Source organism: Pinus tabuliformis, chromosome 8, assembly GCF_031772625.1.
Source record: "Pinus tabuliformis cultivar Carrire ecotype Pingquan chromosome 8, CPIR1, whole genome shotgun sequence".
Lineage (NCBI taxonomy): Eukaryota > Viridiplantae > Streptophyta > Pinopsida > Pinales > Pinaceae > Pinus > Pinus tabuliformis.
In genome coordinates, this window is record NC_142294.1 from 1,110,479,922 (window position 1) to 1,110,504,562 (window position 24,641).

The window sequence follows — 24,641 nt, forward strand, 5'->3', positions numbered from 1 at the left end:
TCTCCAGAGACCACTATATTTTATGTTCCACTTTCAGGAACCACAAAATTATTGCACCCATCAATAATAGTGCTACCCTAAAGATTGTATAGAGTTCCAATCTAAACTCCCCATATCAATACCAATGTTCTCTAAACCATCTTGCAGGTATCTTTCTTGAACATTATTTTTACACTTACATCATCCAGCTCGCTTATAGAAATTAGATTTCTGGCCAATGCAAGAATATGGAGAACACCTAGAAGTGTTCTAATCCTTCCACCTTGAAACTTCAACTTGAATTTTTTGCGACCGATGATTCTATCCTTCCTAACATACCCTAAGAAGACATCACCACCATCATATGTATCATACTCGCAGAACTACTCCCTGTGGGGAGTGAAGTGAAAGGATGCACCTGATTCAATCAACCATTCCTCGTTATGTACATGTGTACTTGAAGAAGAAGCCAAGTACACATCCCCACCTTCATCTGAGATGGTTTTCGCCTCTCCAGAAGGAGCATCATCAGATCCCTTTCCTTTCTTAGGAGCTTTAGATATACAATCATTTTTGAAGTGCTCTTCCTTTCCTCATTTCTAGCACACCTTTACAGGTTTTCCTGGAGATTTAGATCTCCCTCTAGATTTTGATCTCCCACTCGAGGATTTATTTTTGTTTCTGTTCTGGGACCTTCCTCGTACAAACAAGGCATCACCATTATGGCCCTCTATATTTTTTCATCTCATATCCCCTGACAGCAAGGATGAGACTATTTCATCAAACTGCAAGGCAGTCGCATTGCTACCTATTGCAACAACCAGACTATCCCACGAATCTAGTAGAGAACACAAAAAACTAATTCACTTATCTTCATATGAAATTTTTATATCAATAGATAACAACTGGCTTACCATAATATTAAATGCATTTAGATGCTCTGTCACCGCGTCTCCATCCTTCACCCTCATGTTATACATTTATTTCTGTAGGAACAATTTATTCACCAGATACTTAGATTGATACAAAGTCCCTAAATTGTCCCACAAAACCTTCGCTAAAAGCTTCCCCTGATACATTCAACAATTTTGAATCTAAGATACACAACCTTATTGTCTTCTTTTCCTTCCGATCCAATTTTGCCCAGTCTTTAGCTGAAAATGTCATTAGTTTAGTACCTGGCTCTAACACGATCCACTGATCTTTATCCACTAGCAGATCCTTCATATTAATTTTCCACAACTGAAAACTCAGACCATTAAATTTCTTGATCTCTATCTTTCCATTGCACGCCATATTCTTTCACCACAAGAATTGATCCCATGAATATCCCACTAAACAATTCCTACCATAGGCCTGAGAAAAATCCCTCAGCAGCAAAGGTGTCCCCTTGAAGCCAAAATAGCTCTGATACCAAATGTAGATTTTAACCCCATACAGAAATTACCTACATATGAATTCTAAAAACAGAAAATAAACAATGGTGAGACCATAAAACATAAAATAGATATACACAAATATTTTCTCCTAGATCCCAAAACCAGGACTACCAGATTGATTTTTCATTATATTCATTTCAATGTTACAATACATATATATACATGCCGAAGCATCCATAAACCCCAATCCATTAACCTTGTATTAAAACATAACCATATTTCCCTTGACTGGATCTACAAAATTCCATGGGAAGAAAACCATCATGCCCAAAACCATGTGTGAAAACCATGCGCAAAACCATAGGTCAGTCTGCCCACCTAATATAGTGTCCAAAAATATTTTCCCTATGGCATTGCCCCGGACCCCATAGAGGGGGGCTACCGCCCCCCTCAAACCCCCCAATAGGGGGGATGCATCCCCCTTGTGGAACCTAGTGCAATGAACCGGGGGGGCTATCGCCCCCCTATGCGTGGAGCTAGTCGTGGAAATAATATAACACACACCCAACACCCATAAGCCCTTAACCCATAACCACTAAATTACCTATCCCCTTAACCCCCAAGCCATAATATGTTAACGCCTACACTCATAAATCATAACCTATTAACCCCTTGATCCCTTAAACCCTAATCCAGTAACCTACAGGGGCTTCACTAGGGGACCAATACCATACCGCGTGCATTCATATTTGGGGATATATATTGAGTAAAAAATGACATAATATATTGAGCATATAACAGGGGGTAAATAGTTTTTATATTGTAAGGTATAAAAAATGGAGTTGAAAGTTAATGAAAAATATAAAGGGGAATAAAAAATGTTAATGAAAAAATGGATACCTATAATATCTAGTGAAAGTAGGGGTATTTTAAATTGGGAAGGTGTATTGGGTTTGTATTGGTAGGGGGTTAAATAATGTGGTTTTTAAAGGTATTTTCCATTATGTAGTCAAATTAATGGTATTGTTTAGTATTCCATGAACACATGTGCTATGTCGTAGGTTCATTGAGTGAAACCCCCATGAAGTAACCCCTAACTTCAAATCTTTGAACCCCCTAAGCCCTAACCCTTAACCCATGACTCTTAAGCCCCTTAAATCCTAGAACCCCTAAGACTTTCTCCAAAATTATAGGTGCTCCAACACTAATATTCATGGTTTCCAACACTAAAAAATGTAAACTTTGAAACGGGAACTGATACCGTTACCCGTTTTGTAGAGGTGGCAAAAAAATGACCCGATTTTCAAAAGTGTTGATGCAGAATACACATGTTTTTTTAAGAACATGCTTTTTGGAACTTTAATTTTTTTCATGTGCATTAAGTGGGTGAGGCTCGGTGAATGGTAGTGATTTTCATCCTGATTTTAAAAAGTGTGTATTCTGCATCACACCCTTTTTTTAAAAGACCTATTTTTTTACTTTAAATTTTCTAGTGTGTGAAATGTAAAAAATTATTTTCTAAATTTGATAGTTTTTGAAGTCGTCATTGTATTCATATTTTCTTGTTCTCTATCTTGATTTTTTTTTTTTTTTAGTGGGCTTTTTATTGTTTTGCGTTTTTAAATTATAAAGTCGATAGTTTGAATTTTAGATAATCTACATATTTAGACATCTTTTCAACCCCCTTAATTAATTTTTCAATCCACATGAAATAATTGTTTCTAAAAAACAACATTTTTTAACAATGGACATAAAAAATAACCATTTTTAACATAAATATAACAAAAAAACTAAACGTTTTGATAATTTTTTGCTAGAATTAACATGTCAAAATCACAATTTTTATACAAAAATATTAACTAAAAATGGTCAAATAATAGTTTTTTTTATGAATTTCATGTCAAAAAGATAATAATAACTACTTTTTTTTCAAAAAAAAATGATTAACTTAAAAATCAATGCAAAAATCACATATTACCAATATTGAACGTATAACAACCCTAATTGAGTGTTTATTCTTCTCATAAAATGTCAAAGTCAAAACATTGCAAAGCTTGAGTTACAAGCATAACTTAAATTTAATCAAGAATGTCACGTAATCCAAACTCTTCGTCCTCTAGAGTTTCATCATTGTCCTCTTCCACAATATTTTCTGTTTCATTTTGCTCATTTTGCTCATTTTCCTCTTCTAATGGGTCTTTCATGTCTGCAAATCCCCCAATATGTGTCTTTCCATACATTCCATGTAATGGTGGTTGGGGTTCCTTTGCCTTTTTTGCCACACGTGATTCACTAAAGTCCCCTTTCTTCAACCCAATTTCTTGCATTGCATCTGGAAGAAATTGAAGAGCATTAATTCTTTGCTGAATGAAATTGCATTGTAATGGATCTTTCTCAATTGCAATGCAATTTCTTCCTTTTTGAAGGCAGCATGCTAGTGTTGTACCTAATTATCAAGCACAAAAAAATAATGAAGTAAATTAGTACAATGACATATTAATTAAAAAAAAGAACATATTGAAATTCAATTCCATGTGGCAAAACGTACCTGAGCCAGAAAATAAATCTAGAACCCAATCTCCTTCATTTGAACATATGTCTATAAGATAGTTAATCAATAATTGTGGTTTCTGATAAATGTTAACTATCTCTCCTTTCATTTCTTTGTCTTCATATGTTAGTTTTCTCACAACAGCATCATAAGTCAGTATTTGGCTATGACTATTTTTGTCCACCCGATTAAAAATCATAGACATATGGCTATCATCTTTTGCCCAACTATCAATATGAATGAACTCACAGTCATTTATAAATTGTTGATCTTCATTGTCAAGAAGATTTGACTTTTGCCTGTAACATAAAATAGTAAAAGTTCAATTAACTTGTACATAAATTAATTTTTCAACATTAATCAAATATACCTTTAAACATCTTACCATGTAAGCTGCATCCTTGAATTTGTTTTCCCCTTGAAGCTTGACAATAACATTGCCAACTGTGTGTCTGAATGAAATGTCACAAATCTCCATAATGGTGATGATGTCACTTCCTTAAATCCCGCCACCACTTTATTAAAAGCTTGATAAGTATAAGGGTCATTATCATAGCAAATGTTTGGAATATTGAAACCATGGGGAATATCTGCAATAACGAGGGCATAATCCCTTTTTGGTATGAGTTTCGCAATGTCTTCACAGTCGCCTTGTATTACTTGATATTGAATAGTGTCTAGCCCATTCCAAATGAAATGATTAAGAGTTGGATCAAGTTCAACATTCTTAATACGTTGCTTTCTCAGTCTTTCAATCTTTATTTTTTCAATAAAAGTCTTGAAACTGTCTGGTGCTCCATTATCTTCTTTCTTCATCTTTTACCAAACAAACAAATGTATGTGTAAGTTTTAATTTAAATTAAAAATAGTACACAGATGATTAAAATTGAATGTATAAATCGAGTTACCTTTTTAAATGCAAGATAAAAAGCTTTCAATGTTGATGTAGAACTTGAATCTGGATAGTTGCGTACAACATCATCCCAACTATCTTCATTCAACAATTTAACCATTTGTTCCTGAATTTTCATGTAAACTTTTTGACTGCATAGATAAAGTAAGAAAAAGTTAATATACTGATATGTATAACAAATACTACCAATAACAACATGTTTTAGTTAAAAGATAACTATAATCATGGAAATAAGTAAAAATAATTCAACAAACTTACTTTTGAAATTCTTCAGACATTTCTTCCAATGATAATTCCCCCGACTTCACACGAGATAATATTGTTTTGATAATTTTTTCATCTTTCACTCCTTGCATCGCCCTCCAAGGCGTGATGGTCATATCGTCTGGAAGTTGCTTCAGTTCAGGCGCTGATTTATTGTTGCTACATATCAATGGCTTAGACTTTCTGACCTTCTGGTTTTTAATGCCAATGTCTTCCCACATGCTAAAAATGTCATCAATCAAATTCCAAATATCTCCAGTTCTTAATGCCAATTGGAAAATGTTATCAACACCTCTGAATAAATCGCTAGATCTGTTGTCTTTTCCATTTTTTGAATTGCCTTTATTTTCAATTTGATAGCCTATTTCCATACAACATTCCTTTTGGAAATCTGTAGTAATATTGATCTTATCCCCACCACATTTTTCTAGGAATTCACTATGAATAAATCTAACCTTTTGGACCAAAGTCATAGACATCCTATATTCATTATCTGAATTATGATCCCATGCCACTAGCTTTGCTTCTGTTTCATTTAAACCAGCATAAATGATACATTTCATCGTTTCAAAACGTGGGTTATTAGGATATTCCTCCATCAATTGTCTTTGAGCTTCAACAGAATGGTTCCCCCCAAGCACATAATAATTGTATTCAAAACATTTTGACTTATCAAATGCTTCTTTGTTGGGAACTTGAAGTGGATCAACAAGAAGCACATAACTAACCACATGAGCATATGGATTGTACCTCATCAATGTCTTCAAGTTGTGAACATGCAGATGATGCGGCTTTCTGACTTGATATTGGCATTGTCCTTCACTTGCCTTATAGGTTTGTGTCACATTTAACTGAAATGTACGACCACCATCAACTAAGTTTCTCTTTGTCAAATTCTGTCGAATGGCATTTTGTTTTGTTTTGATAATACCATCACCTAAATCAGCTCCTGGTGTAATGATTTCTCTGCTTTCTTTTGAAGTTTCACTAGGTTCTTGACTGCTGGTAATGACTACTTCAAGATCTTCAACTCTACTTTTTTTCGTCTTAACATTCTGAAGAGATCTATTCTTGGCCATTGTTACTTTTGGTCTTTTACGACCTTCCACAATTTCAATGTCATCTTCAGTAATGGCAACATATGCTTCATTGTCAACTTCATCGTCCTCAAAAGTAACTTGTTTACCCTTGCTAGATTTATCCACCAGAGGCCTTTTTTTCTGATTCTTTGGATGTAGTTTTGTAGCATCATCAATTACTACATTTTCCATGTTTTGCATATCTTCCTCTGACACTGAGTAAAAATGGCTGACAACGTTCATGATATCATTCTCTATGTAATGAATGCCTCCCACCATAATTGAACAGCTTTCAACAAAATTCTGCCAAACAAAATATCATATGTTAATATAATCAAAGTTAAAAAATATAGCGAGACATTTTCAAAACGCAAAATAAAAATACAAATAACAATACTTACCGTGTTTTGTGTCATATCATTTACGATTTGTTTACACAACTTTGTAGATACCTCTCTCCTATCATATAATGAATATGATAGTCGGTATTTAATCCTTTCATGTGACTTGGCAGTTTTTGTAAGTACGTAAACAACTTCAGTGTTTGGTACCAAACACATATCTATGACTTTTCCCATCACCTCCAAATTTTCATTATTATTGCGTGTATCAATGTATAGATATATATTCACAGTTGTGCTCTCTCTTTCTTTCACATACCAGGCTCTTGATGGAAATTTCACCTCTTTTGAACTTTTCCAATCTGAGATTAGCTTCTTATCACTTAAAGCAGTTGACATATTTGTAGGTATGAGCTCGGGTGGAGTTCGTTCACCAACGTTTTTTGAAGATACACCTTTAAGACTCCTTGCTCCAGAAAGATTCACAGAAATTTTTCTTGATGCCATTTTCCTAAAAAAAAAACACATAAATTAGTAAATAAAAAAATTGCTGGGCGGGGCTGGGCGGGGTGGGCGGGGTGGGCTGGGCTGGGCTGCGCGGGGCGGGCGGGGTGGGCTGGGCGGGGTGGGCGGGTGGGCTGGGCGGGGTGGGCGGAGCGGGCCGGGTGGGCTGGGCGGGGCGGGCGGGTGGGCTGGGCGGGGTGGGCGGGTGGGCTGGGCGGGGCGGGGCGGGGCGGGTGGGCTGGGCGGGGCGGGGCGGGTGCGCTGGGCGGGGCGGGCGGGTGGGCTGGGCGGGCCGGGCCGGGCGGGGCGGGGTGGGCTGGGCGGGGCGGGCCGGGTGGGCTGGGCGGGCGGGTGGGCCGGGTGGGCTGGGCGGGGCGGGCGGGGTGGGCTGGGCGGGGCGGGCCGGGTGGGCTGGGCAGGTGGGCTGGGCGGGGCGGGCTGGGTGGGCTGGGCGGGTGGGCGGGGTGGGCTAGGCGGGGCGGGCCGGATGGGCTGGGCGGGGCGGGCTGGGCGGGGCGGGCCGGGTGGGCTGGGCGGGGCGGGCGGGTGGGCTGGTGGGCTGGGCGGGGCGGGTGGGCGGGGTGGGCTGGGCGGGGCGGGCCGGGTGGGCTGGGCGGGGTGGGCGGGTGGGCTGGGCGGGGCGGGCGGGGTGGGCGGGTGGGCTGGGCGGGGCGGGCGGGGTGGGCCCGCCCCGCCCACCCCACCTGCCCACCCCGCCCGCCCCGCCCAGCCCACCCCGCCCAGCCCACCCGGCCTGCCTGCCCCGCCCAGCCCACCCGCCCACCCCGCCCAGCCCACCCGCCCACCCCGCCCCGCCCCGCCCACCCGCCCGCCCCGCCCAGCCCACCCGCCCGCCCAGCCCAGCCTACCCCGCCCGCCCCGCCCAACCCGCCGAGCCCACCCGCCCACCCCGCCCCGCCCAGCCCACCCGCCCACCCCGCCCACCCCGCCCCGCCCACCCCGCCCAGCCCACCCGCCCACCCCGCCTCGCCCAGCCCACCCGCCCACCCCGCCCAGCCCACCTCGCCCACCCGCCCAACTCACCCCGCCCGCGCAGCGCCACCCTCGGGCCGCCCCGCCCCGCCCGAGGGCGGAGCATCGATTCCGCCGCCCGCGCAGCACCACCCCCGGGCCGCCTCGCCCCGCCCTAGGGCGGAGCGTCGATTCCCGGAATCGACGCTCTGCCCTCGGGCGGGGCGGGGCGGCCCGGGGGTGGCCCTGTGCGGGCGGGGTGGGCTGGGCGGGGTGGGCGGGTGGGCTGGGCGGGCCGGGCGGGTGGGCTGGCGGGGCGGGCGGGTGGGCTGGGCGGGTGGGCGGGTGGGCTGGGCGGGGCTGGCCGGGTGGGTTGGGCGGGGTGGGCGGGTGGGCTGGGCGGGGCGGGCGGGTGGGCGGGGCGGGGCGGGCGGGGTGGGCTGGGCCGGGTGGGCTGGGCGTGGTGGGCTGGGCGGGGTGGGCTGGGCGGGGCGGGCGGGGTGGGCCGGCCGGGTGGGCTGGGCGGGGTGGGCGGGTGGGCTGGGCGGGTGGGCCGGGCGGGGTGGGTGGGCGGGCGGGGTGGGCTGGGCGGGGTGGGCGGGGCGGGCGGGGTGTGCGGGTGGGCTGGGTGGGCTGGGCGGGGTGGGCGGGTGGGCGGGTGGGCTGGGCGGGTGGGCGGGGTGGGCGGGGTGGGCTGGGCGGGGTGGGCGGGGTGGGTGAGGGGGAGGGGGATGGGGAGGGGGGAGGGGCGGGAGAGGGGGGGAGGGGGGAGGGGGAGGGGGGATGGTCGGGCGGGGGAGGGGGGATGGCCGGGAGGGGGATGGGGAGGGGGGGAGGGGGCGGGGGTGCGGCGGCCCGGGCGGGGGGTGGAGGGGGCGGCCCGGGCAGGGGAGAGGGTGGGGCAGCCCGGTGGGAGGGAGAGGGTGGGGCGGCCCGGGGGTCGGAGGGGCAGGGGTGGGGGGGTGTGCTGGGCGGGGGGAGGGGGGTCGGGGCGGCCCGTGGGGCCGGAGGGGAAGGGGGGCGTGGCGGCCCGAGCGGGGGACCTAGGGGTCGGCCCGGTGCCGGGTGGGCCCGGGGTGGGGTGTGGGATGGGCAGGGGGCTGGGGTGGGGTGGGGTTGGAAATTTTTTTTGGCTGGGGTGGGGGCGGGTGCCGGGTGGGGTTGGAAATTTTTTTTTTTTTAAATTAAAAAATGGGGGGGGGGAGGGAGTTAGGGGGGCAGGGGTTGGAGAAGGGGGAGGTGTGGCGGGCGGGGTGGGGTAAATAGCAAGATTAGGCTAGACAGTTAACGATTCACCATGTGGTATAAAAAAAAAAATTTGGCTTGGAAAATTTTTTAATTTAAAAAAAAATATATTTTTCATTAACGTAATTTAATATGAAAATTTCGAAAAAATAATTGTACTTGCCTTTCAATTGCGACAATTCTTCGTTGTATATATTGTTGATAGCAATATCGCTGCTCCACAAATTCACGAGTCTTTCAAGGAATTTCAGAAAACCTAGATGTGAGGCGAGTAATAGTGATAGCGAAATTTATTATATAAGTGAAATTACGAAGATGTTTTTCCATACGATTAATGTGGGATAATTTGTTTTACATTATTATAGAGAGAATATTGTAGAGTTGTTTTACAACGGATTGAATGTGGGATTAATATGTTTGAGAATATATTATAAAAATTAGAAAAAAAAGAAATTGTTAAGTAAATATGATATACTTTAACTATTAGAATAATTAATGTACAAGTTGTGATTTACAATTTGAATTTTAGTGATTTATTTCATAAAAATAAATTAGTTTATGTTTTTCAATCAATTGTAGAATAAACTAATAAAGGTAAATAAATCTAACAAACTTTTGGAGGGAAATATTTTCGCGAAAATTTTTGGAGGGAATAACTTTGGAGGGAATATTTCATTCTTTAAGCTATATAATACTCTCAGGAGACTCCATTTGTGTCATTCAACATTTTCTATTTGAAAGTGATGGATTGCTCTGATGGTGAAGTTTTGGTTTATACACCATCAACATCTTCATCGCGTAACAACTCTATTCATATTGATGAATATAGTGGGAATCCTTCCACTATGAATAGAAAGTCAATTCTTCCACTTAGTCCCGATTCTAAGGACTACGAGAGCAACACTGATGAAAGAGGGGATGGAGAATTTAAAGAGTCACAGATTCCACTTAGTCCAAATTCTAAGGACTATGAAAGCAGCGGTGATGAGGAGCATGATGGTGAAGTTCAAAAGAATGGGGTGTCACAATGTCCACTTAGTCCTAATTCTGAGGACTATGAGAGTAGCAGTTTTGAAGAATGTGATGGTGAAGTTCAAAAGAATGGAGGGTCACGATGTCCACTTAGTCCTAATTCTGAAGACTATGAGAGCAGCAGTTTTGATGTGCATGATGGAAAATTTCAAAATAATGGAGTGTCAAAGTGTCCACTTAGTCCTAATTCTAAGGACTATGAGAGCAGCAGTGATGATGAGCATGATGATGAATTTCAAAAGTATGGATTGTCACAGTGTCCAGTTAGTCCTGATTCTAAGGACTATGAGAGCAGCGGTGATGAAGCGCAGGATGATAATTTTCAAAAGATTGGAGTATCACAATGTCCTCTTAGTCCTAATTCTATGGACTATGAGAGCAGCGGTGATGAAGCGCGGGATGATGATTTTCAAAAGATTGGAGTATCACAATGTCCTCTTACTCCTAATTCTAAGGACTATGAGAGCAGCGGTGATGAAGCGCGGGATGATGATTTTCAAAAGATTGGATTATCACAATGTCCTCTTAGTCCTAATTCTAAGGACTATGAGAGCAGCGGTGATGAAGCACGGGATGATGATTTTCAAAAGATTGGAGTATCACAATGTCCTCTTAGTCCTGATTCTAAGGACTATGAGAGCAGCGGTGATGAAGCGCAGGATGATGATTCTCAAAACATTGGAGTATCACAATGTCCTCTTAGTCCTGATTCTAAGGACTATGAGAGCAACAGTGATGAAGAACATGATGATGCAGTTTGTCCTAATTCTAATCAGTATAAAGGTAGCAGTGACAAAGGACAGGATGTAGCATCTTCAATAAGTAAACAACCACATTTTCAACATAGTCCTAATTCTATGGACTATGAGAGCAGCACTGACAATGTACATGAGGAAGAATATCCATTAAACATCGAGTCAGATTTTCCATTTAGTCTGAATTCTAAGGACTATGATAGTAGCATTGAAGAAGGGGAAGATGAAGGGTATCCTCTCAGTCAAAATTTGAAAATCAGAGCAGATCATAGTGTGGATAACGTTCCTCTTAATGATGAAAGTCCTTATAAAAATGAAGATCCAATGATGGAGATGTTGCCAAGAAATATTGTATCAAGGAGTAGGAGTAGACCTTTTCGTATCAATGCAAGCTATTCTAGTTATACAAGGGGTAGAGCAGAATATCTGACGAGAAGAAGTTCTATCAGCGCTCTCATTTCAAGTGAATGTTGCCAAAAAAATTGCTTGAAACGTATGGATTTCACATTTGCATTAGAAAGCAGGAAGAGATATTTGTCAATGAATAAAAGCATGCAAAACTCATATTTAGTTGGCTGCATGCAATCTACATTGTCAGGTTATGATTATCATATTAGGAATTTTTTATTGTGTAGAAAAGCTTTCAAAATGTTTCATTCACTTGGGAATTTTCGTCTCTCGAGAATTCAAGAAAATTTGGAAAAGGATCCCACATTTTATTCAGAAGTACATTATAAAAGACAGTTTGGGCCATTATCAAATACTGCAATGTCATGGATGAAAGATTTCTTTTCAAAGCATGGAGAGTGTATGCCAAATAGAGAGACAATACATATTCTAGATAATTTTTCAAGACGAGAAATCTACAACTTATACAAAGAATATGCAGAAAGTGCTGAGGGACAGGGCCACTTTATTACATATCAATATTTTGTGAAGCTATGGAAGAAAGAATTCAATAATGTTCGTATTCCTAAGAAGACAAGGATGGGGATTTGCAGTACATGTGCTTCTCTTAAATCAAAAAGGGACAAATGTGAAGGCTCAGAAAGAGGTAAGTGTTCATAACTTTTACTTTTAAAATTGTATAGTCATCAACTATGAAAACATATTTCTTAATGAATTTCTTTTATGTTGTGTAGATTTAATTGTCAAAGAACTTCAGGAGCATCGCGAACAACAAACAAATGAAAGGAAGAAGTTGTACAAGCATCGAAAGAAGTGTTATGATAATCCAAATAAATATTTGGGTTTGATAATTGATGGTATGGACCAGAAGAAAACACTTTTACCACATTTTGTTCGCACACCCAAAAATCTACAAGAGGAAAATTTTATTCAGTTTCACTTGGTCGGTTGTATGGTCTTCAATGGGAAAATGTTGCCAAGGGTGTACTTCACAGCTCCAAATATTCATAATGATGAAAATCTGACCATAACCATAATTCATGATGTCATTTCTCATTGGTCTGGTAATCTTCCTGAAGTTTTGTATCTACAATTGGACAACACTTGCCGTGAAAACAAAAATCAGATTGTTTTTGGGTATCTGAACATGCTTGTTGAATTGAGAATTTTTCAAAAGGTAAAGGTTGGTTTCCTTCTTGTTGGGCACACTCATGACCATATTGATCAGATGTTCAGTCGTTTTTCAGTCACATTGAGGAGGAAGGAAGTTGGGAGCTTGCCATCACTAATTGAATGTATTAAGAAATCATACATGCCAGAGCCTGCTTTTGAAGTGTTGGAAGAAACTGTTGACATGCGAAGGTTTATTCTGGGATCATATGGTGAGGGGAAATGCATTGAACAACTTAATGACATTAGCTTCCAACATCAATTTCGTATCAAAAAAATTGATGGGAAAACACTAATATGGGGCAAGAAGTATTCAACTACTACAGCGTGAGCACCGTCATCAGGATTGCAATTTTTGAAGTTCATTCCAGATCATCCAATATTTGCATCAAAAATATTGTCATTACAATCAGTTGGTGAAGTTCAGAATGCACGTAGACAGAACAGGGCTATAAATTATTCTGATTGCCTGGAAGAAATTAAAAAATGTATTAGATATACATATGAGTACTTTGACATTGCTGATTCAGTTTGGTGGGAGTCGTTTTTCAATAATCAAAGTGATCTCATTTCGACAACAATAAATGAAGATATACCTTTGAAAAATCCATTTATTTGGCCACAAAATGTGTCGAATGAACATGAGGAAGTAAACATTGTTGAACAACAACAATCTCAGGGTATTATTAATTCTTCACAGGCAGAGGAAAGAGAGATGTATATAGGTTCCAGAAGATCTCGTGCACAATGTGAAGCCATGGAAGACCTTTATAGGGGTTCAGTACAGGATATTAAGGAGGGTTGCATGATTGCAGTGCTAGCAGATGGAGATCCCAATGGCTATCCATTTTGGGTTGCTAAAGTTTTAAAGGTCTTTACAGAAAATGAGGATGTTACAGGTGTTGAAGTACATTGGTATGCCACAAATACACACCCATTCAATGGTGTGTATAAGCCAGAGATGGTAGTTGACAAAAAAAATGGTGGAAAAAGAAAAAGAAAGGGTACAAATATAAATCGCCGCCGCACAGACATATTACAATTGAAGGATGTTGACATACTTGTTTATGACTTCAATTTAACAAAGAGAGGAACTCTTCGCTTCAAGACGACAGAGATTCTGAAAAGGTTGTTACCAGAAGGAACAGTGTTGACATGGGACTCTGCTGAAACCAGTCGTAGATCTAGAAGACTTTTGAAACCTGGAATCTTGGGCATGCATGTGGACTCAGATGGGGCACTAGTTGATGACAAAGAAGAATATGGAACATCTTCGTCAGCATCCAGTCACTCATCTGAAGATGTGAATTCTGATGGTGTGCAAGAAAATATGAGTGATTTTGAATAATTGTTTAAGACAGTTTATATAATTGATGTATGCATCGTATCTTCAAATAAAATGGATGTTTTCCATATTTTGGTAAATGAGAAGTTATGAAGCATTTTTATGTTGTTGGATTATGTCTTAAGTATGATAAATCTTATTGTTTAAATATCTACAATGCAATATCAAATTAGAGATATAATGTCTCTTTTATTCAGTGTACAAATAAAGACTTTTGAATTCATTCAGTGAAATAATTTGTTCATAATGTCATGTTTTTTTAGTTTTGTGGTTGAAAACATGTTAAATTTATACTTAAGAAAGAAAAATGATATTCTACCAGAAACATTAATGTGTTTTTCCTTAAAAGTTAACTTTGTTTGAGACATAAAAAATTGGTTTTATTAGCATTGTTTAAAAAGTATGAAAATTGACCCTAAAAAAAAAAACCATTATTCCAGTATCAACACTTTTTTTCTGAAGCTATATTTTGCAGGAAAATTTCGTAGAAAATTTCGTAGTCGCTGCCATTTTTAAAACAACCGCAAAATTGACACCTAAAAAAAAAAAACATCGTTCCAGTATACACACTTTTCGTTTTCAGCACTGTTTTTGTGGTTTTTTTGGGGTTTTTGGGCCAGAGTTCTCGTTTTGAGTTTATAGTTCCCGTTTCAAAGTTTACATTGTTACTAATCCAACATTGATGTTTCTAAAAGCATCACATTCCAAAATGAAATGTTTTTCAATTTCCACTACCCCAAAAGTGAAAAAAGTACACACTTGTTCTTCCCAAGCTTCTTTAGGTCTTTTCCACCATCCTGTTTCACACCGAAGTTGATGCGAGTTAGCTCTTAATTGAGAAATAAAAATATTTTCTCTCCACATAATGCTAACTCCAATGTATTCTTTTTCTTAGAGATCACAATTGGGATTGAATTCCTCAACACAATACTTCTTATTTCTACCCAACCCTTTTCGCCATATACACTTTTGAAACTTCTCCATCATAAAATTATTTAACTCCTTATTATTTGTGGGACATACACTGAGGTATAAATTCCATTTTTGCATCCATTTTTTATTTTTTCTCATCCATGCTTTATTTCTTTCACTAGTGCCTTCATTGAAGATAACTTTAGTCCATCTACCTACTGCCATTTTCTCAATTCTTTTTAGATATATATGAGACGTACCATAGCAATTGTTTTGATGGGAGTTGCTCATGTTTCACTCAACATTATCTCACAAGGAACTAAACTTTTTATTTTGAACTTTCTCATGATTAAGATTTTTTGGATTTTGTTTCCATTTTGAGATGGGGGTGCTATTAGCCCACAATTCGCACCCATACAACATCATTGGAAAAACTAGGAGTCCAAAAAGCACTTTAATTGTTTTCCAATCCCATAACTCTACCTCTCTACATCTATTTTGAAGATCATATAATGCTTTCCATCCTCCTAAAATTCTCTTCTTTTTGCAGTCCTCCCAATTAAGCTTGTTGATAAAATCAATCATGAGGTACTTGTACTCATTTGCTTCTTCATGAATGTTTCCTTCAAAGAAGAATGCATGTTGGCTCTACTACCCTTTATTATATAAAATCATTATTTTTTTCTTTTTGATATTGACTTGCATCCCCACTATTCTACAAAAATTCTCAAGGGAATATAGGTGCATCTGAAATTCATGGGTCAATTTAGAAATCAATACAAGGTCATCAAAATATAAAAGAATATTATCGCAAACTCCCCCAACTGAACACCGTCTCCACCTTGAATATTTAGCCGCTCTTCTAGTTTATCAATGTATAAACCAAAAAGAGTAGGGGATAAAGAGCATCCTTTCTTGACTCCAATGTCATTTCTAAAGCTTTCCGAAATGCATGCTGAAGTTCTAATTTTTACTTTCACCTCTTCATCAAACCTATCGATAACGACTCTATAATGCAAATGAATTTCAAGTTCTTCCATTCTAGTCCACAACTTATCTCTAGGGACCGTGTAAAATTCCCTTTTGAAGTCAATAAAGAAGCACAATACATCTTCTTCGTCCCCCAAACCTTTTCAATAATGTGTCTCAATGTGAACCATGGTCCATTGTAGAATGCTTTAGCCTAAAACTTGTTTTCCCTTTCTCCCTCTTTTATTTTACTTCTAGCCACTTACTGATTATATTTTCTACCATGCTGCCAAAAATATTTGAAAACAAAGGATTGATCATAATGGTTCTATAGTTGGAAGGATTATTAATGTCTCCACTTTTAAAAAGGGGTATTTCTAGGCCAGTTGTCTAGTCTCTTGGCAATCCTTGCCAAATGATGTTGTTGAATATTTTCCATGATGTGCAATGCAAGAGTGTTCATTCCCCACTTTAGAAATTATGCTTGAAGTTCAACCAAGTCATTTTCCTTCCCTATTCTCAAATTCTTAATTCCAATTTCCATCTCTTGAAACAAGAAAAACTTTGCAGTTTTGTTGACCTTGGGAGGTGGCTCAACCTCTGATTCATTTTCATAGAGTTGTCCTACATTGTCAAACCACTAATTGATTGTAATATTATTTTTAGTTTGCTTCTTTCTTGGTTGAATTTCTTGCCAAAAAGAATTGTATTATTCTTGCCTATATATATTAACTCTTCTCACCTTGTTTTCATGAACTCACCTTTTTTCCTTTTCAAAATATGTTTATATAAATTTATATTCATCTTTTTCTTGCCTATTATTTTCAAGGTTCTTCTTTCCATTTTTCATTCCTCATCAAACCACACACACACACACACACACATATATTTTAATTTCTTATTTTTTTCTCTTTTGCACTTTTTCAAGTGCATCTTGTATTATATTTGTTAACTCATAATTGTTTACACTGCTTTCTCCTTCGGGATTAATTTTGTTTCTTTTCGACTAAAATTGAGAAAAGAAAAAGCAAGAAGGGAACAATATTGAAAATTGGTCTACACTATCTTACATCTAATTTTTTTTGTGGAGAGAGGGACGAACAAAGTGTGGAGGAACAACCAAGATACGACACCCAATTTGAATCCCCAAACAATTTATTGATGAAGGATCCATCATTTCCCATCTTGATCATGTGAAGTTTACATATTTGTGAGCATTCTATTGTAACTGATATTGAATCTCTCCCTTCTTGCAAACTCTCCAACTTTAATCCCTTCGCACCTTTGAAGCCATTTAATTTGTTTCCACAAGTATGTTATTTTAATATTGTATCATTTTCTCTATATAATTCCTTCTCTAATGCCATGGATGGGATGTTGTGTACATGCATTTTTCTGGGTTGTTAATTAGATTATAATTAATTTTGGAATTGAATTTGATTAAATTTCAATGTTCTTGTTGTCATTCACCCCCATTTGATATGGATAGAGTTTTGATGAAATGAGAGGGTTTGGTTGGTGTTACATTGTAATCTAGAGGTATTTTTTTGTGACTTTAAATTTTGTTTTGGTTTTGAGGAGATGAATTTTATTTATTTTTTTATTTTTTTTATTTTTTTTCAGTTGATCCCTTGTTTGGAACCTTATTTTTATTTACATGTTATGAATTTAACAGATAAATCTAGGGATTTTATTTTATTTTTTTCTGATAAAGGTTTGAGGATTTTTAGAATTTTGTGTTGGGTGGATAATAGCATAAAGGGGTAGGTTTTTATTTAAACAAGAACTTCCAAGGAAACATCGAGAAGGTTGTGAAGTAAGGTAGTAGATGCCTTTGATCATATTGTAGTTAAGATTGGTTCACAATGGGATTTTTGATATAAGGGTGAAATGCATGGGAAAAGGATGCCATAACTGCATAACAAAGTTAGCTAACCTCATGTGAAATCAAAACAAGTTCAGGTTCAAGCACACAATTTGGAACCTTATGGGCAAGCTTTAGTGGAACAAGTTTCGAGAAAAGCCACTAAGAGAGGTGCAGGAGGAAGAAGGATACTAATATTAATCCTAATCCTAATTCTCTCCCTCTTCCAAAAGTTGGTGTTGTAAATACTACTACTATTGTTGTTCCTGGTGAAAGACAGAGAAGTACTAGTGGTAGGGGCATAGGAATTAGATATGCGAAGAATCTACAGCTACCACATGTTGAGATTTTGGTTCTTGATATCCAAGTTGAAGTTGAGCTAAAGGTCGAGGCAGAGGCTGACTTGGATGTCTTTATAATGGATGGTGTTGCTCCTCAAAACCCCAAAATGGATGAAAATAGTGGTGACAAATTACTAGGAGAGGAAGAGGAAGAAAGCATTACACCTCTTCTAGAGAGGGTATGTATGCATTTATCCCAATCATATACATCTAAATTGAATTTATTATAATAACAATGAGGTTACTAAAAATGCCTTTCATTGAATGCATGCTAAATGTTTGCTTGATGGGCCTTGATCTAGGTTCAGCATTAATTAGCCAAGCAAATCCCTACACTATTGGCTCTTTCGACATCAATCCGTGGAGTGTAGACTGAAGTCTCACCTGAAGCAGTATATGGTGATGCAGGAACAAAGTTTATGCACCTAGAGATGGTAGTGATGTTGTTTTATACCCTAATCCTTCCTTTGTGCAGATCAATAAGCTTTTTAGGTCTTATTGATATACTTCTCTTATTCGGTTTGCGATCGTCCTTTGCATACCCTAAACAGGCAATTCGGAAACTTACACACCTCTGTAATTACTCTTATGGATGTATTTACCTAGATTAACATGCATTATGATTATCTTCACATAAACAGATATTCCTACTTGCGTTCATATAACAAAGTAAAACACATAGATTCGCGCATCAATATAGCATTAAATCATAAACCCAATATTCAACATAACATAATCGCATGCCTTCATAATATAAGTAAAATATCTCATACATAGGTAATTCCAAAATAATTATCTTTATTGATGTTCAAGTCTCCTTTATAGACTCTAACTACCCTATGCACACAGTTGTAGGGGTCCGCACACTCAGTCGCGGACTTCTACCCTAGGCCTCTGCGCACACAGCTGTAGAGCCTATTTCCTATGCTAAGACTCTTCACTCTTAGCTCTCACAGACCCATTACATCAATGAATCTTCAAAACTTATCTAAAATAAACTAAAAATTTCCTTAGACTCTTCTAAGACTTCCTTTTTTATACAATCCCATGGTTCACGGAGCAAGGGTGGATCTCATAAAGTCGACACAAGTTACATAAACTAAGGGTGGAAATCCTTGATGACTCTTTACATCTATGCACTCTGCCACTACAAAATGCAGAGACTTTACATTCTTTATACAAAACTTGGGCCTTTAACCCCAAAACTTGGGCGTTTGACCCCAAAATTGACACTACAGGACACGTTCCCAATAGGCCCCCAACGAAAATCTGGCGACTCACCCCCGAGTCACTCTGCTGGTGTGGAGATCTTATCGCGAAGACCTCCCAACTCCACCTGTACTACTGCAACCTCAGTGGTACACTACGTCGTCACCTACTTAACTTGCTCGACCAGCTGCTCTGTCGCTGGTCCTGCGCTATCTTCCTATATTTTCTTTTGTGTTGCCTATAGAGTAAACAATTTTCCTTCAATGGAGGTCATGAGCACATAGGCTTCATCTAGCCAAGGCCTCAATTTGGCCTTTAGTACTACCTCCTTCTGTTGTGTTGCGTCCACATGTTCCTTTAGTGCCTTCACTTCCTGCAGCTTCACCAACCTCTATGTGATGGCGACGGTGCGCATCATCACTTTGACCTCGTCATACTTCTGCTGTAGTTCCCTTGCTTTTGTTTCTAGCCACTGCACATTGGGAAATTCCTATAGGCTGGTAACTACTTCAAGTGATTGCTCAAAGAGCAAAGTACACTCCTTCACTGTGGCATCTACTGTGGTAGCTGCATCCTTGACACCTGCCTCCCACTGCTCTCTGACTTCTGGTGGAGTTGAAGGTTGGGCCCTCAACTCAAGCTTTGTGATCTTAAGGTTCAGCTCAAATTGAACCTTATTCGGCTTTATCCTTGTGTCATGCACACCTGCAGTGAGCTTCTGAATTCTTGCATCGACGAGCGCTTCTTCTAGGATATTTAGCTCTGGAATGGTTCTGCAGGCCTCAACGACCACAACTGTGGTGTGCTCATTCTTCTATGTGATCTTCTTAAGTATATCAAGAGTAGAAGTCTTTTCTATAAACATCTGGGCATTGTTGACCTTCTGCTCACTTTTCACATTCAGCACACACTGCTCTCTGGTCTGAAGTTTCGCAATCACATCGTCTTGCATGGTGTGAAGGGCTTCACTTGGTATCATGGCCAAGTTCAACCCAACCTTCTTGAGAGCACTGGCGGTGGCCTTGTCAGCTTCCACTTTTGTAGCCAATGCTCCGTCTGGTAGCACGTCGGCCCGAGGTTCCAAGGAGTGGACCAACTCCTCTGCTTCTGAGGTCCTAAGTGCCAAGCTAGTTGATGTCGCACTGCACTTTCCCACACTGCTCTGCACTTGAGTGGCTTGGATCTGCATCTCACACAGACCCGTCTGAATGGAGACCAAGGCTTACTTCTACTACTACTCAAACTGCAGCAGGAGTTCCGCAGTTTCATCCCTCATTGTGTCCCCAATATCATTCAGATTACCTTCAGTCAAAGTGATCATGTTAAGTGATGATTTTTTGACCTTGGACTTCTTCCATGGCCCTACTTTTTCATGCTCCCTAGTGCGCTTAACGTGGAATGGAGTAGTCTTCAAGTCTGCACCTCCCTGTCCTAATTGTTTCTCTTCTTCCTCTATCTATGGTGAAGGCGACTTCTAACTTCTGTTAGAGTCACAGTCTTCCTCTTCTTCTTCCTCCTCGTCCTGCTTCTTAGTAGAGCTCTTTGCCTTAGCTTTTTCTTTCGCTTCCCTTTTCCTCCTGTCAACCAATTATTGCATCTTTAGCCGAGCCTCTTCCTTCTTCTACTTCATGGCAGACTTACTAGACCTAGCTGAAAATTCTGAGGCCATGTGCCACTCTGATGGCCAACTCGCCAAGACCACTCTGATTGCATCATTCGTTGCGAGGTATGGAATATCATACCATTTTTTCTCGGGGTCCTTCTGTGCCGAAATGGAAACACATTGGAAGTTTGCTTTGAACTCCACATATCCTGGCAACTGCTTAAAGACAGTTGGGGACAGCCTTGGCTCATGGTTGATCACAATGAGAATGCTTGCCTCCATCAACACCAAAAATATTTTAGCGTCCTTGACCCTCGCAACGTACTTGGTGGCCCAGAGCGAAGTGAACTTCACTACTTCTAATAGATTTAACACAACCAGAGGAAACTGGTTGTCCTTCGGTAATTCCCATGCAACAAGCACAATTGAGAGTAAGAGCCAGACATAATGGAAGGTCTTACTCTCATCTTGTGCTTCTCTATATTTTACAAGAAACTCACTGCAGAGGTAGCACACCCAATTAAATTATACTTCCTCCACGCACTAGGCTGCTAATGACACAACAAGTGTTGGCACTTCATCTACGCGACATGTCCTCATTATTTTCTGAGCCAAAATTTGGGTGGTGACCTTAACCACGGGGTCGATTATGCTAGCAATTGAGTATCTGCATGGTTTCTTAGCAAGCTTGAATTTTTCCTTCATTATCATGGTGAGGTTGCACTCGCCCATCTTTTTGCTAAGTTCCATGGCCGGATTCAACCCTGAATGTGGTAACAACGTGACCCTATGGATCAACATATCTGTGATGGGTATCGGTTCTCCTAATCATAGGCACCCATTATGCACTAAGCATAGCAACCGTTTGATCACCATTAAGTTTATGGGCGTGTGGTGGTAATGTAGCACCCACAGTAGGTTTAACAATCTTGCCTTGTCCACCCCTTTTATCTACCATCGCGGCTCTAGTGCGGTGACACCAGAATCTTTATAAAACACATGGGTCATAAAGGTATCAGTCGCCATGTGGGGGAACTGATATTTTTCCGCCATGTCCCAATCCTCTAGCTTGAGAGTAGGAATGTGCTCCAAGAGGGGCCCTTCAAACATGATCTAATCTGACAGCAATAGGTATTTAGCAGAAATTTCCCCACATATGGGTCTATCGGGACCCTCACCTTACCTTAGCGGGGAGGGATGTACTCAGGTAGATTTAAGATAGGGTCTACACCCTCTATGTCAATTTCCTCTATGCCCATATCCATATCTTCAGTGGCCTCCTCAGATTTTAAGTCTACCACCTTGCCTTTCTCCTGCACGGTGGGCTTTCCCTTCTGGTGCTTTCTTGGCAATTCACACACCAACTGTGTTTCTTCTACTTATCCTTCTTTGTCTTGGGACCCACTTTGGGTGGCGTAGCCTTAGCCTTAGCAACCTCTATGATTTTGGCACTTCTGCGGGCACTTCTACACTTGCAATCTCAGGGGCAGTTCCCTCAGATGCCATCGATCCTCCAACACTTGCATTTTCCACAGGCACCAACATGATTCCAATAAGAAGCTCATGGGTGGCTTTAGGTAACTTATCAAATACTAAACTAGCCACCAAATTCTCGAAATAGTCAAGGTTCATGCACACCTCATAGATCAACACCTAAATTCTCAGAATTCGAAGTGTTTTTCGTTGGGCGGCCATCTGTAATTTATAGGCAAATTCAAGTTTGAATCCAACCATTCCCTGCAAAATCCACTCATAAATGCTAGATTGGCAGCAGATTTTCACAGATCTTGCTCTTAAATTCCAACTTAAATGTCGCCCTCTGCTCCACTTAGCCGTTTTCCCACTATCAACTCATGAACAGTGACCATAACGGTCACTTTTTGGCTTCCCTGCACAGTCTCTCCTTCTATAGCATATCTCCCTTCGTGCTTCTATCGATATTGTGACATTCCCCCCTTTCGTGCAGTTCCCCAGTCACGCAACTATACAACCCATGCAGTGTAGTTTATAGTCCTGCGCCTCCTTTCAGCTGCCTAGAGCACTAAGACTATGCCTCCACCATATAGTCATCTAGTCGAATCCCTGGTGTATGGCTTCAATCAACTGCCATTAACCTTTCCTAGAAATGGCTCTCCATTCAACTTCACCAGTTGAACTGATCCACCATTGGTAATCTCCTTGATGACATAAGGCCCAAGCCATTGCATCTAAAATTTTCCTGGAAATTTATCAAACTTTCTGTCATACAATAATACTAAATCATTTACCTTGAAGGTGCACAGTTTGATGTGCCAATCGTGCCATGCCTTTTTGCACTCCTTTTAAACTTGCTGATGGAATCCAACCAAAAGCCTATCCTCTTCTAGCTCTGCCAGTTGGAAAGCATTTCTTCTACGGATTCATTTCCACCATTCCTGTGATTGCCACTATGCGTAAAATAGGTACAATGTACTCCATTGGAATTACCGTTTCTACACCATAAACCAACTAAAGGGCATTTTTCCAGTCAACATTTTTCAATTTGTTCTGTAATCCCATAGCACCACAAGTATGCGCATATCCCAATCATTCATTTGTGCATTGAAAAAATGCATTAGCATGTTCTCCAATATCTTATTAAATGCTTCCACCATCCCATTAGCATGTGGGTTATACGATGTGCTCTTTTAGTGATAAACCTGGAATTCCTCTGTTAGCATGCTGACCGTCTCATTAAGGAAATGCGTACCGCGATCTCTCATCAAAATCTTCGGGCAACTAAATCTAGTCAGTACATACTCAAAGATGAAATTTGTTGTTGTTGCCCCTGTACAATCCTTCACAGGCTGCGCCTCCACCCATCTGGTAAATACTCAGTCGTGATGATGATGTACTGTGCACCCTTCTTCATTCCTTGAGGCTAAATTGGTTCTACAAAGTCAATCACCCACTTTTAGAATGGTTGTAATGACATCTGCGGATTCATAGGCAGCGCAGCCCTCTGCGATGGCCTACCTATCCTCTGACATGCATCACATGTCTTACAATAATCCTTGGAATCCTTATGAAGCATTAGCCACCACAACCCAGCGCGTAAAATCTTCTGCGTTGTTGCTTTTCTTGCATAATGCCCTCTTGTGGCTCCTCCATGAGCTTCTGCAAGGATGTTGTTTCATTCAAAGTCAGGTACATAACGTCACAGAATTTCATCCAAGCCCATTTTATATAAATCCCTTGCAATGAAAAAAAAGTCTATCACGTGCACCGTTAGCTCCTTCTTTTGTTGACTAGTATACCCTTCTGGAGTCATCCTTGTCATTAGGAAGTGTATGATATCTACAAAAGGATTGTCCGCAACACACACTACAAATATCTACACGTCAAGCAATCCTTCCTCCAAATTAGTAGGCACCTCTCCTGTTTCTAGTCCAGCATTCAATAGTCCTGGCTTCACAATAACTTGGAAATCATATTCCTAAAATAGCAACAACCATCGACATATATTCCCCCCCAACACAGGCTTGTTAACCAAGTACCTCAATGCAGAATGGTTTGTATACATCTTAAAGTGTCCACCTAGTAGGTAGTGTCTGAACTTCTCGAGCACGTACACCATATCCAGACCTTCGCGCTCTATCGTTGAATAATTATTCTCAGCTTTAGACAACTTCCTACTCGCAAACGCTATAGGGTAATCCAACCCTCCCTCACTGACTTATGTCAGTACTGCCCTGAGTGCAATACATGACGTGTCCACATGCACACGAAATTTCTTCTTCCAATCCGAGAAGACTAGGGACGACACAGTGACCATCTTTTCCTTCAAC

General features: G+C 41.0%; 1 pseudogene; it reads left to right on the top strand.

The window, feature by feature from the left end:
- Positions 1–24,641, top strand: part of LOC149239235 (casein kinase 1-like protein HD16) — an 81,833-nt pseudogene that overhangs the window by 20,322 nt on the left and 36,870 nt on the right.